This window comes from Chelonia mydas, chromosome 3, assembly GCF_015237465.2.
Source record: "Chelonia mydas isolate rCheMyd1 chromosome 3, rCheMyd1.pri.v2, whole genome shotgun sequence".
Lineage (NCBI taxonomy): Eukaryota > Metazoa > Chordata > Testudines > Cheloniidae > Chelonia > Chelonia mydas.
The window spans coordinates 148,419,378-148,429,316 of NC_057851.1; the positions used below are offsets into that span (position 1 = coordinate 148,419,378).

At 44.3% G+C, this 9,939-nt stretch overlaps 1 long non-coding RNA gene across 1 annotated transcript; it reads right to left on the bottom strand.

Annotated features, from left to right (window-relative positions):
* Window positions 1-2,192: 2,192 nt before the first annotated feature.
* LOC122464868 lies at window positions 2,193-5,588 on the bottom strand. The gene is made up of 2 exons (XR_006289264.1): window positions 5,130-5,588; window positions 2,193-2,435 (listed from the first exon to the last, which is right to left on the bottom strand). It is a non-coding gene; the product is annotated as an uncharacterized LOC122464868 (long non-coding RNA).
* Window positions 5,589-9,939: the final 4,351 nt, after the last annotated feature.

Here is a 9,939-nt window from a genome sequence, read left to right on the forward strand (position 1 = left end):
GGGCAGCATCAGCTGAAAGTTCAGTTGAGAATTTACTCTTCACTGAATTCTCTGCAGAAACTAATAACTGCAAAAAACTTCTTGAGCGCATCCTGAATGTCAACCTTTTCTTTCTGAGCAGGGATTGGCTTTCTTTGGTTCCAGTCAACGTACTAGTGATCGTCCAAATGAAAACTTTCTAGGCATAGTAGAGCTCCTCAGCAAATATGACCCACTTTTATCAGAGCATGTTAAACGTGTTCGAGAATCGCAAGAGTCAAAAGCGCATGCAAGTCCATTATCTCTCCACACGCATACAAGACGAGTTTATTGAGCTATGTGGGTCATTCGTACAAACAACAATTCTTGATGAGATTCGAATGCCAGGTATGTTTCAATCATTGTTGATGCCACTTCAAAAGCTGGAAGTGTCCTGGGCCTCTCTGGACCTCTGAGAGGGCAAGAGAGGCTCAGGCCCATGGAATCCTTTTGCTTCATCCTGCTCTACATGTGATCAAAAACCATAAAGACCTTTCAAAATCCAAAATGCTCTTTACAACAAAGTGTTGGGGGATGTGATGGGGGGAGCTTGTAGAAGCATATAGGCTGGGCTTTGCAGGGGAAGCTGACTGCCCTGGGTTTCCAGAGATGCCAGAAGCACATGTCCCCTGCTACACTCCATCAGGGGATGCTACACACACAGAGCGCACAGGGCTCACGCTTCGGCTATGTCTACACTACGCACCAGCAGTGGGTAGGGCATGTGTAGGGACACGCCACAGTGAAAAGCCTGCTGTGTCCACACAGTGTCAGTGAAAAGTTCTGGCAGGGGGTCAGGGGAGAAGCAGCATGGAAAGGCTCAGCTAAAAATAGCAGGGTAGATGGTGAGGCGCAGCTTGGGCAAGCAGAGCACATGGAGGGTATGTACTCATGTACACACTCACAGCCTTCAGGCCTGCCTTTGCTTTGCTTGCCTAAGCCATGCCTCACGGCCTACACTGCTATATACACCCAGGCTGGAGGTGCGGGGGGACACATATGCTAAGTACCCTACATGCTGCTGAAAGAAGCGTGCAGTGTAAAACTGCAGGGAAAAAACTCTGGCCGGGGGAGGCAGCTGGGAAAGGCTCAACTTTCTCCACTCCTCTGCCCCACCTGCCGCCAGAGCCTTTCCTCCCCACAGTGAAGGGCTCTGGCAGCATGGAGCTGCTGAAGTCCCCACCCTCCCACTGTCTCCCCCCGCCAGAGGCTTCCATTGACAGAGGTAGCTAAAAAACAGTGTGGATACAGCAGGCTTTTCACTGCATAGCATAGCTACACATACACCACACTGTCTCCAGTGTGGTGTAGTGGCAGACTTAGCTGCAAGGTGGGTGTGAGAAGAAGGTGCCATAGCTCCACCCTTTCCTGCCTCCTCACTACTTCCTTTGGATTGCGGCCCCAGATGCACTGGAAGGGAGCTCTCTTTACTCCCAAGTCCAGGACCAGCAGGGGTGACTGATACTTATACAACCTGCAAAGGGATGGGGCAATGCTCCCTGCATGTTCTCCTTTGCCATTCATCCATGATCTGGTCCTACAGTAATCAAACCAGGTGTGCATAAGAAGGGATTGATCTCAAATCAAAACAGCACATTTTAAAAATGCAAATTTCCTCTGGAAAGGCTGGAGCTCCAATCACAACAGCACTGGCGCGAAGTGCACTGAAGAATGAATCCATCTCTTTAGGGAAAATAAAAACTTAGCAGTCAAGTTTCATACTGTCCAAGCTGAACTGAATATAAACAAACTGTATAGATCATAGCAGTGGTGTTGGAACAATTTGTATAGTGAGGGCGCTGAGAGCCATTGAACCATACTGTAAACCCTGTATATGATGGAGTCCACTTCAAGCCAGGGGGTGCAGCAGCACCCCTAGTTCCTAATAATTATCCTATTATCATGGATAATAGGGAAATGTATTTGTACAGCATATTCATACATATACATATATGTTAATTCAGCAACGTAATAATGGTTGGCACTAAACAAGCATAAGGAATTTGTTTCAGATCTGATTTTGGGGGTAGGGTCTCAGAGGTATAAATGCACATTGGGTGTTCAACTCCTACTGGAAGTCATTGAGAGTTGGGCACTTAGCTCCCACTTGTGTCTTTGAAAAATCTCCCCCTTAATTCTTATTTTTATCTGGACTCACAGTCTCTCCATCTTTGCAATTAATCACCAATTTATTTATATAGCACCTTCTTACAAAGGAGGCTCTTGAAGTATTGGATAAGCAATTCAAGTGGGATCCTAAGAGCTGATCATTGAATCAGTCAATTATTCAGTTAGAAACCAATGCTCCATTTCAAGAGCAGAACAGGTCAATTCAGAGCGGGTGACCTCAGTGCTGCCTTACAATTCTTCTATCACCCCTTGAGGAAATGAAGTACGAGTGCCTCAGACACAGTCCCCTGAAAGCGGAAAGAAATATAGGTAGGCACAGGGATCAGACAAACAAAGAAGCGTGTGACAGGGAATCCATTGCACAGATTAGGATTAGAGACTGGTTTTTCTGAACAATCCCCCATTTGCCATATGTTTATCTTTGGCAGCACAACTCCTTACAAATTATGTACTCTAGTATTGGGGTTTTCCATAGGTACTCCTGTTATTTCATATGCAGCTCTAAAGTCTGAGACATTCTTTTCACACCACAGAATAGTGGTTCTCTCTTTATATAGCTATATGTTACACTTGCAAAAACTATGTTGAAAAACCATTACTAAGGCTGCAACATGAGCACTCAAAATTTGAGAAATGCCAGAATTGAGCCCCCTTGTGCATATGCATTATGTGATAGTCTTTGTTATACAATCACATTATTTTCTCACAAGACTCCCTGCCTCATTTGGTGCCCAGGATGGACCTTCTCTGGCAATCCAAGACAACCATGTGCCTGCCTATCTATCTAGATATCAATTTATAGGGTCTCACCGCAATAGTATCTGAACACCTCCCAGTCAATGGATTTTTAGCCTTATAACACTCCCTATGAGGTAAGGAAGTATAATTGCCATCCTACAAATGGGGAACTAAGGAAGAGTATATTAGACTTCCTCAAGAAATCTGGGGCTGAGCTAAGAATTGAATCCACATATCCTGACCCACAGGCCAGTGCCCCAGCCACCAGTCCATCCTTCCTCCCACTGCAATACGGGTTTGCAGTTGCTTTGTATTGCCAGAATAGCTAGGCACTTTATAAAACAAATATAAGCCATATCCTCCACCCCAAAAGAGTTTACAATTTAATTTTAAACAAGACATTATCTGAGGTTAAAAACAATAGGAGCGGATGGGGTGAGGAAGGAGAAGGGTTAGAGCAACAGGGTCATGCAGTTATTCACTTTCAGTATGTGCACATAGGGCCCAATCCTGCAAGGTCCTGAGAAGTACTGATTGTCCTCAGTTCCCCTTGCACTTCATGGGACTTAAAGCTGCACAAAACACCTCTCAGGAGGTGCTCAGTGTCTCACAGGTTTGGGCTAACACGACTATATAATTTGATGGTATATCTTCCCACAGGGAGGTCAGCTGCCAAACAATTCCAACTAAACTAACTTTGTAAAATCTCTCAAGGTTTAGAACAGAGTTTAGATCATGAAGCTGGACAGGAGCTTCCTTTGCTCCTTTCTCATATTATATTATTCTCATGGTTCCTGGACACTGAAAATATAGGCTCCCACCCTGGTACTGGGTGAATACTGAAGACAAGTATTCACCAACATGTTTCAATAAAAATGGAATGAGATTGTGACCCCCATTCACTGTAAACTGCTGGGGCCAGCAACTGTCTCTTGCTGGGCATGTGTAGCACCTAATACTATAGAGACCTGATCTCAACTGTGGCCTCACTCTTAGCATTAATATGGACATTTTGAAAGCTCTTATGAGCTTGGGAGACAAGTCAGGAAGCAGAAACAACATCACATAATTTAGGTAACTAAGCATACAGCTTAAATAGTGAATTCATCTCTCAGGCAAAAGTAGGTTTGCATAAACCATGCAGCAATCATTTCAAGTAATGGAAAAAAGAATCAAAATGCCTGTCCCCTCCTTTCTTCCCTCCCCATAACTCTTTTACAGCATCCTGTCCTTTGCTTTCCTAGGTTCCCTTTCCTTGTTTTCCCCTTATTTTGTGCCCACCCCCTACATCTTTTGCATGCTCTTGCATGTTTTTATGTCCATCCCTTTCCTCCAACCTGCTTCAAAAAAGTCCCTTAATGACCCACCTCACCATCTTCCCACTACTCCCTTAACTTATTCTTTTAAGGAACAGTCATGTTTTCTTGTTCTTTAATTATCTGGTTTATGGTGCAAACTATTCTTTTTCCTCTCTACCCACAGCTGTTCAGACTGTACGGGGGTTCAAAAGACTAAGGATTTTTCTCTCTTCATTCTCCCAAAAGGCTGAAAGCTTTTGCTCAAACTTTCAAAAGTAAAAAATAAAATTCACTCTTAGACATCGGGTTCAGAAGGTTACAGACCAAAAGGTGAATGTTCCTGAAAGTTCTGAGTGACTGTAAGAGTGTAAGAAAAAGTGTGCACACCCATTTATAGAATGGAAACCCTCAGGCAACCTTAACTGACCATACTCTTTTGTATTACAAATATATGTTCCTTGACAAATATGAAGGTAAGAGGTTGGAAACCATCATGCAGCTGAAACTCAAATATATTAAGTAAAACTATTTAAAACAGAGTATTTTTGGCACAGCTCTACTACTTTAAGATCACATTAATAATACACATTACAAGCTGTCTCTTGGGAAAACATCCTTTCATTCTTCTAAGCAAAGATTCCCAGCCTTCATAATATCACAGGTTGTTTAAAAATAAACCCCGCCCCAATCAAGGCGATTCCAGTCTCTGTCCCGACATCCATGCTGTATTAGTTACTATCCACGGGCCAGTGTGAGGCAGGGCTCTGGAACACACTGCAGCTGAGGGGAAGGGAAGAGGTCCAATCCACTGTTGAACAATATGAAGTGGATTATTCTTAGAGGTCAATAGTTAAACCCTTAAAGGGGGGCTTTTGAAAAGCAGTCCGATTTCCAGAGTCCAGATTTCAGTAAGGCTATTCATTGTAACAATGTCAGTTTACTCACCTCGCATAGATTTTTCAAAAATAGCAGGTAGTGTTGCTGAAGGAGGCTATATCAACAGACCCAGGGATTGGCATTCATTATTCACTCTCATCCTGAGAGAAAGGACAGAATGGCCAGCAACACTGCACATTTTCCCCATACCATACCTCACTCAGGTGCCTCATTTATTATCTGTAAGGACTACTTCCTAGCTCCTTACACTACAGATATTGGATATTTGTAAAAGGTCCAGCAGCTTCTCATGACCAGAGGTCACCCTGCAGTACCCTACCTCCATATCTCCTCTTGGTTCCTCAATAAACTCAAAAACACAACCCAGAGTTAGTTAAAACACTCCCTTTTCTGGAGTTCCAATTTGTTCAATTCTCCATGTACATACTGCCACTCCAGACCCAACCCCAGTTCAGTCTCTCTCCCCCAGCCTTAGATATGAAGCCCCAGCTCTACTTCCCAAAGCTGGGTCACACATCCCTCTCAGACTTCAAACAGGAATTTAGCTCTCCAGACCCCAACCCCCATTCAGTGTCTCGCTCTCTCTCTTCCACCCCCTTTAGAAGGGAGTCCACAACACTCCCTTCCAGAGCTGGGTCAACAGCCACTCCCAGGATTTACCTGGCTCAAATTCAGGTCCCTGGCTCTGACTTCTCAATTCCCCTGGAGTCAAGGCCTCCCATACAATCATCTTTATCCCCTGCCCTGCCCTGCCCTGCCCTGCCCTGCCCTGCCCTGCCCTGCCCTGCCCTGCCCTGCCCTGCCCTGCCCTGCCCTGCCCCGCCCCATAGCCTGCTGAATTTTCCCCCTCTGCTACAGCGTCCTGCTGCTTTTTAATAGGGGGAATCAGCTGTCCACCGTCAAGCCCCATTAAGGCTGTTAATACAGCACAGGTGGACTGGAGTTGTTCCTTCCATAATCAGGGTTGGCTGGCCCGAGCCTCTATAGGGGGCAAGCGTCCCTGCTATAGACATCTTGGACTCTCCACTAGTACTTTGCACAAAGGGGCTAAACATAATTATGATGATGATGACATTTGTGATGCAGGCTTGATTGTTTATTCTTTGTATAATAATAGTGCCTAGAAGCCCCAAATAAGATCACAGCCCCCCTGTGCTAGGCAACATACAAACACCTAGTCAGAGACAGTCCCTGTCCTGAAAAGCTTACAGTGTAAATACAGATGGCAAAAGCTAGAAAAAGGAAGGATTACTACCCACATTTTACAGACGGGGACCTGAGGCTCAGAGGAAGTAAGAGCACATATTTAAAGGTATTTAGGCATCTAAAGATGCAGACAACCACCTAGCGGGATTTTCAGAAATGCCCAACTCGCACTGATTTCAAAAATCCCACTAAGCACCTATCTGTATCCTTAGGTGCCTAAATACCTTTAAAAATCAGCCTCTAAGTGGCTTGCCCAAGGTCTGTTGCCAAGCCAGAAATCACTCTAAGGGATTGCCAGTGCTATAACCACAAGACCATCAAATCATGAACAAAAATGAACAGCCATGGGATGGTTCTTCTGTATACACTGTAACCCAGAGTAGGATTGGCCAGAAAACAAGAATTCTATTTTGCAAACATTTTCAAGGTTTCAAAAAAATTTTTATGCTGCATTGGAATGAAAACAAGAGCTTTTGGGGGGAAAATTGAAAAAAAAAACCATGCAGGAGATAAAGACCCACCCCAGCATAGCCAATGGCCAAGTAGTTAGGCACGAGGGAGAACAGATAGCAAGTGTGAAAAATTGGGACAGGGGGTGGAGGGTAATAGGTGCCTATATAAGAAAAAGCACCAAAAATCAGGACTGTCCCTACAAAATCGGGACATCTGGTCACCCTATTAGGCACTCACCTGGGAAGCAGGCACCAGCAATAGAGTCAGTCTCTCTCTCTCTGACACACACACACACACACACACACACACACACACACACTCGCCTGTTGGAGCTGGTCTACTTTGTTTAATCAATTAAATATTCCTTGAGCCCGTGACAGATTGATCTGATAACCTGGTGGCTAGGCTGCTCAGTAGGGATGTAGGAAACCCAGGTTCAAAGCTCTGCTGTGAATCAGGACAAGCAAAGATTTAAATATCAGTCTCCTGCTTCTCTGGCAAGACCCTATTGGGTTTTCCAGGATGGGTGCTCTCTGACCAGACATTCCATCCAGGACTGAGAAACTGTCCCAAGAAAGCTTGTGTCAAAACGAATATGTTTCTACAAAGAGTTTTGGTTTTGACAAATTGGCGTTTTCCAACAAAAAAACATTTAGTTGACAAATTCCTGACCCAGCTCTGACCCAGAGAATTCAGGATAGCTGCACAACGAGAAAATCATAGGAACTCTCACCCCAAGCCACTGTATGGCCACTGTATCTGACTTTAGCGAGGAGGAATTCTGGCCTGTAAAATGAGGGGGAGGCTGAAATTTGACAGGACAGAGAACTGGGGTTTGTGCCAACAGCAGCTGCCCCTTTAACCACATGGGAGCAAAAGAGCTGCTTCTGGATAAAGTGAAGCCTTTGGCTTTAATCCCAGCAGTGACTCTGGCCCAGGTTTTATTATTAATTGCATGTCTGGTCTGTGGACCACGCAGAATCTGGGTGCCTCCCAGATTTGTGTCAGCCATCCCTTGAAAATATGTCCTTTTCCGTGGGTCATGCTCAATAATATAATCTACTAATGTAGCTGCTGATTTATTTCTGTTTGTGTTTGGGTTATATTCATAGCTTAGATGCTTAACTTCCTGCTGAAGGCTGGTTGCTCAGCAACCAGCTCCTCTTTCTCCCTCTCTCTCTCTCGCTCTCTCTCTCTCTCTGTGCAAGCGAGAGTGGTTGATTTTTTTTTTTTTGAAACAGCTATTTGTTTAACTTGACTCAGTTGAAAACCAGACACCACTTAATTGCAGCTGAAGGGATGTGAGGGCCAGATTCCCTCGAATGAATCACAAAAAATGTCTAGTCCTTAAAGACAACTTAAGGCTTATTACCAATAACCAGGTTAGGACCCTCGTTAAAGGAAGGTCACAACAATCCTTATCATAGTGGATGCAGCCAATGGCTCTGGCACTTTCTTTTCTGGTATGGTTTTGCATCCTGAACTTTCTGAGAGCAAGGTCAAATAGCCTTTAGCAGCCATTTACAAAGCATAAGATCAGTGCACAGGCACTGATTTCATTAGGCAGCCCTGTATAAATTAGTACTGCTTCTGTGGCATAGTATTTAGCTATGTTACTGAAAAGAAATGGTCTTTGTTCTGTTTTCTGTGTACTGCACCGTTAAGTTTAGAGGCGCCTTCCCTCCTGTCTTCAGTGACACCTGCCCTTGCTTCAGGTGCAGAATGCTACAGAGCGAATTGCGTGTGTCTGTCTCGCTGTGTAAAAGTGACTTTGTAGACAAGATCCTGAGCTGGTGAAGTTACAGTGAAGTCAAATATAGTGATGCTGATTTACACCAGCTGAAGATCTATCTATCCAGCCATGCCACCCATTACTACTATCTGAGCACCATCCATGTAAAGTCGATATCACTACCAAAGTCCCCAGTGGAATTCAAGGAGTCTCTTGCACTTGCTTTTGGAGGCAAAAACTCTGCTTGGGGTAGGAGTTTGGTTTGATTTTTCCTTTTATTTTTTATGTTTAGCAGCAGAAGGAGGTGTCAGAGTTGTCAGTGTCTATCTTACGGTGGAAAGGCTTTTTCAAAGAGGAAGCTTTGGGAAGATTTCCTAAAGGCTCTAGATTTGCCTGAGCACCTCCAGAAGTTCCTTCCATAGTCACATCGCCACAACCAAGGATGCTTTATCCCCAGGTCTCACATGCTCCATCCCGGGCTTCATGCTCTGCGCTGTGCCGGAGGAGTACAGCTGTTACAGTGGTTCATAGACAGAAATTTGGTCTTTGCTGCAGCTGGGGCTTGATCCACTTATCTACCCCTAGATGTTTATTAAACAGCCTGAAACTTCAAACAAGTCTCAGGTTTGGTTTGGTTCAATGCATGGGTTAGAATTCAGGCTTGTTTTTATTTCATATGAGCCACTTCTCTAATCCTTAATTAGAGGGGCAGAAGATAACTCTCTGTCTGAATCACAGGAAAGGCAGGAGCTCAAAGAGGAAGGATTTCCCAGTGGTTAGGGCACCAACCTAAGACTTGGGAGACCTGCATTCAATTTCCTACTCTGTCACAGATTTCCTGTGTCACCTTGGGTGAGTCATTTAGCCTCTGTGTGCCTCAGTTCCTCATCTGTAAAAATGGGGCCAATAGCACTGAATGGCCTCATAGGGATGTTGTGAAGATAAAAAACATTAAAGATTGTGAAGTGCTCAGAGACTGCGGTAATGGGGTCCACAATTGTAGATCAATAGGGTGCTGAGGAGTAACAATAAAATTAGGTAAAAGGAAATTTAGCCAGAATATCAGGAAACACTTCCTAATGGTGACCGCTATTGGATGTACAATAGCCTCCTGGGGGAAATGGTGGAAGACCACATATCTTGATTCAGGACATAGCACTGAAAACCACAGTCTGAGAAACAATTTCCCAATGATGCCTCAACTGGCCCAGCTCCTTTAGGGGACCTACTTCTGTAATTTCATAGACTCATAGAAATTAAGGAAGGGGAAGCATAATAATCTAGTCCCTTCCCGTGTCATATAGAGTAGTTGCAGCATTATGGCGCAATTACTATGAACTGAAAAATGTGTTCAGGAAGTTGATGCTTGAGGGATTGGTTCAATAAAATCAGAATTCTGTTTAAATGAAAATGTCTGGGGTTCTGTAGCAGCTCTCTCATTACATGTGCTTTTTCCTGTGCACTCAA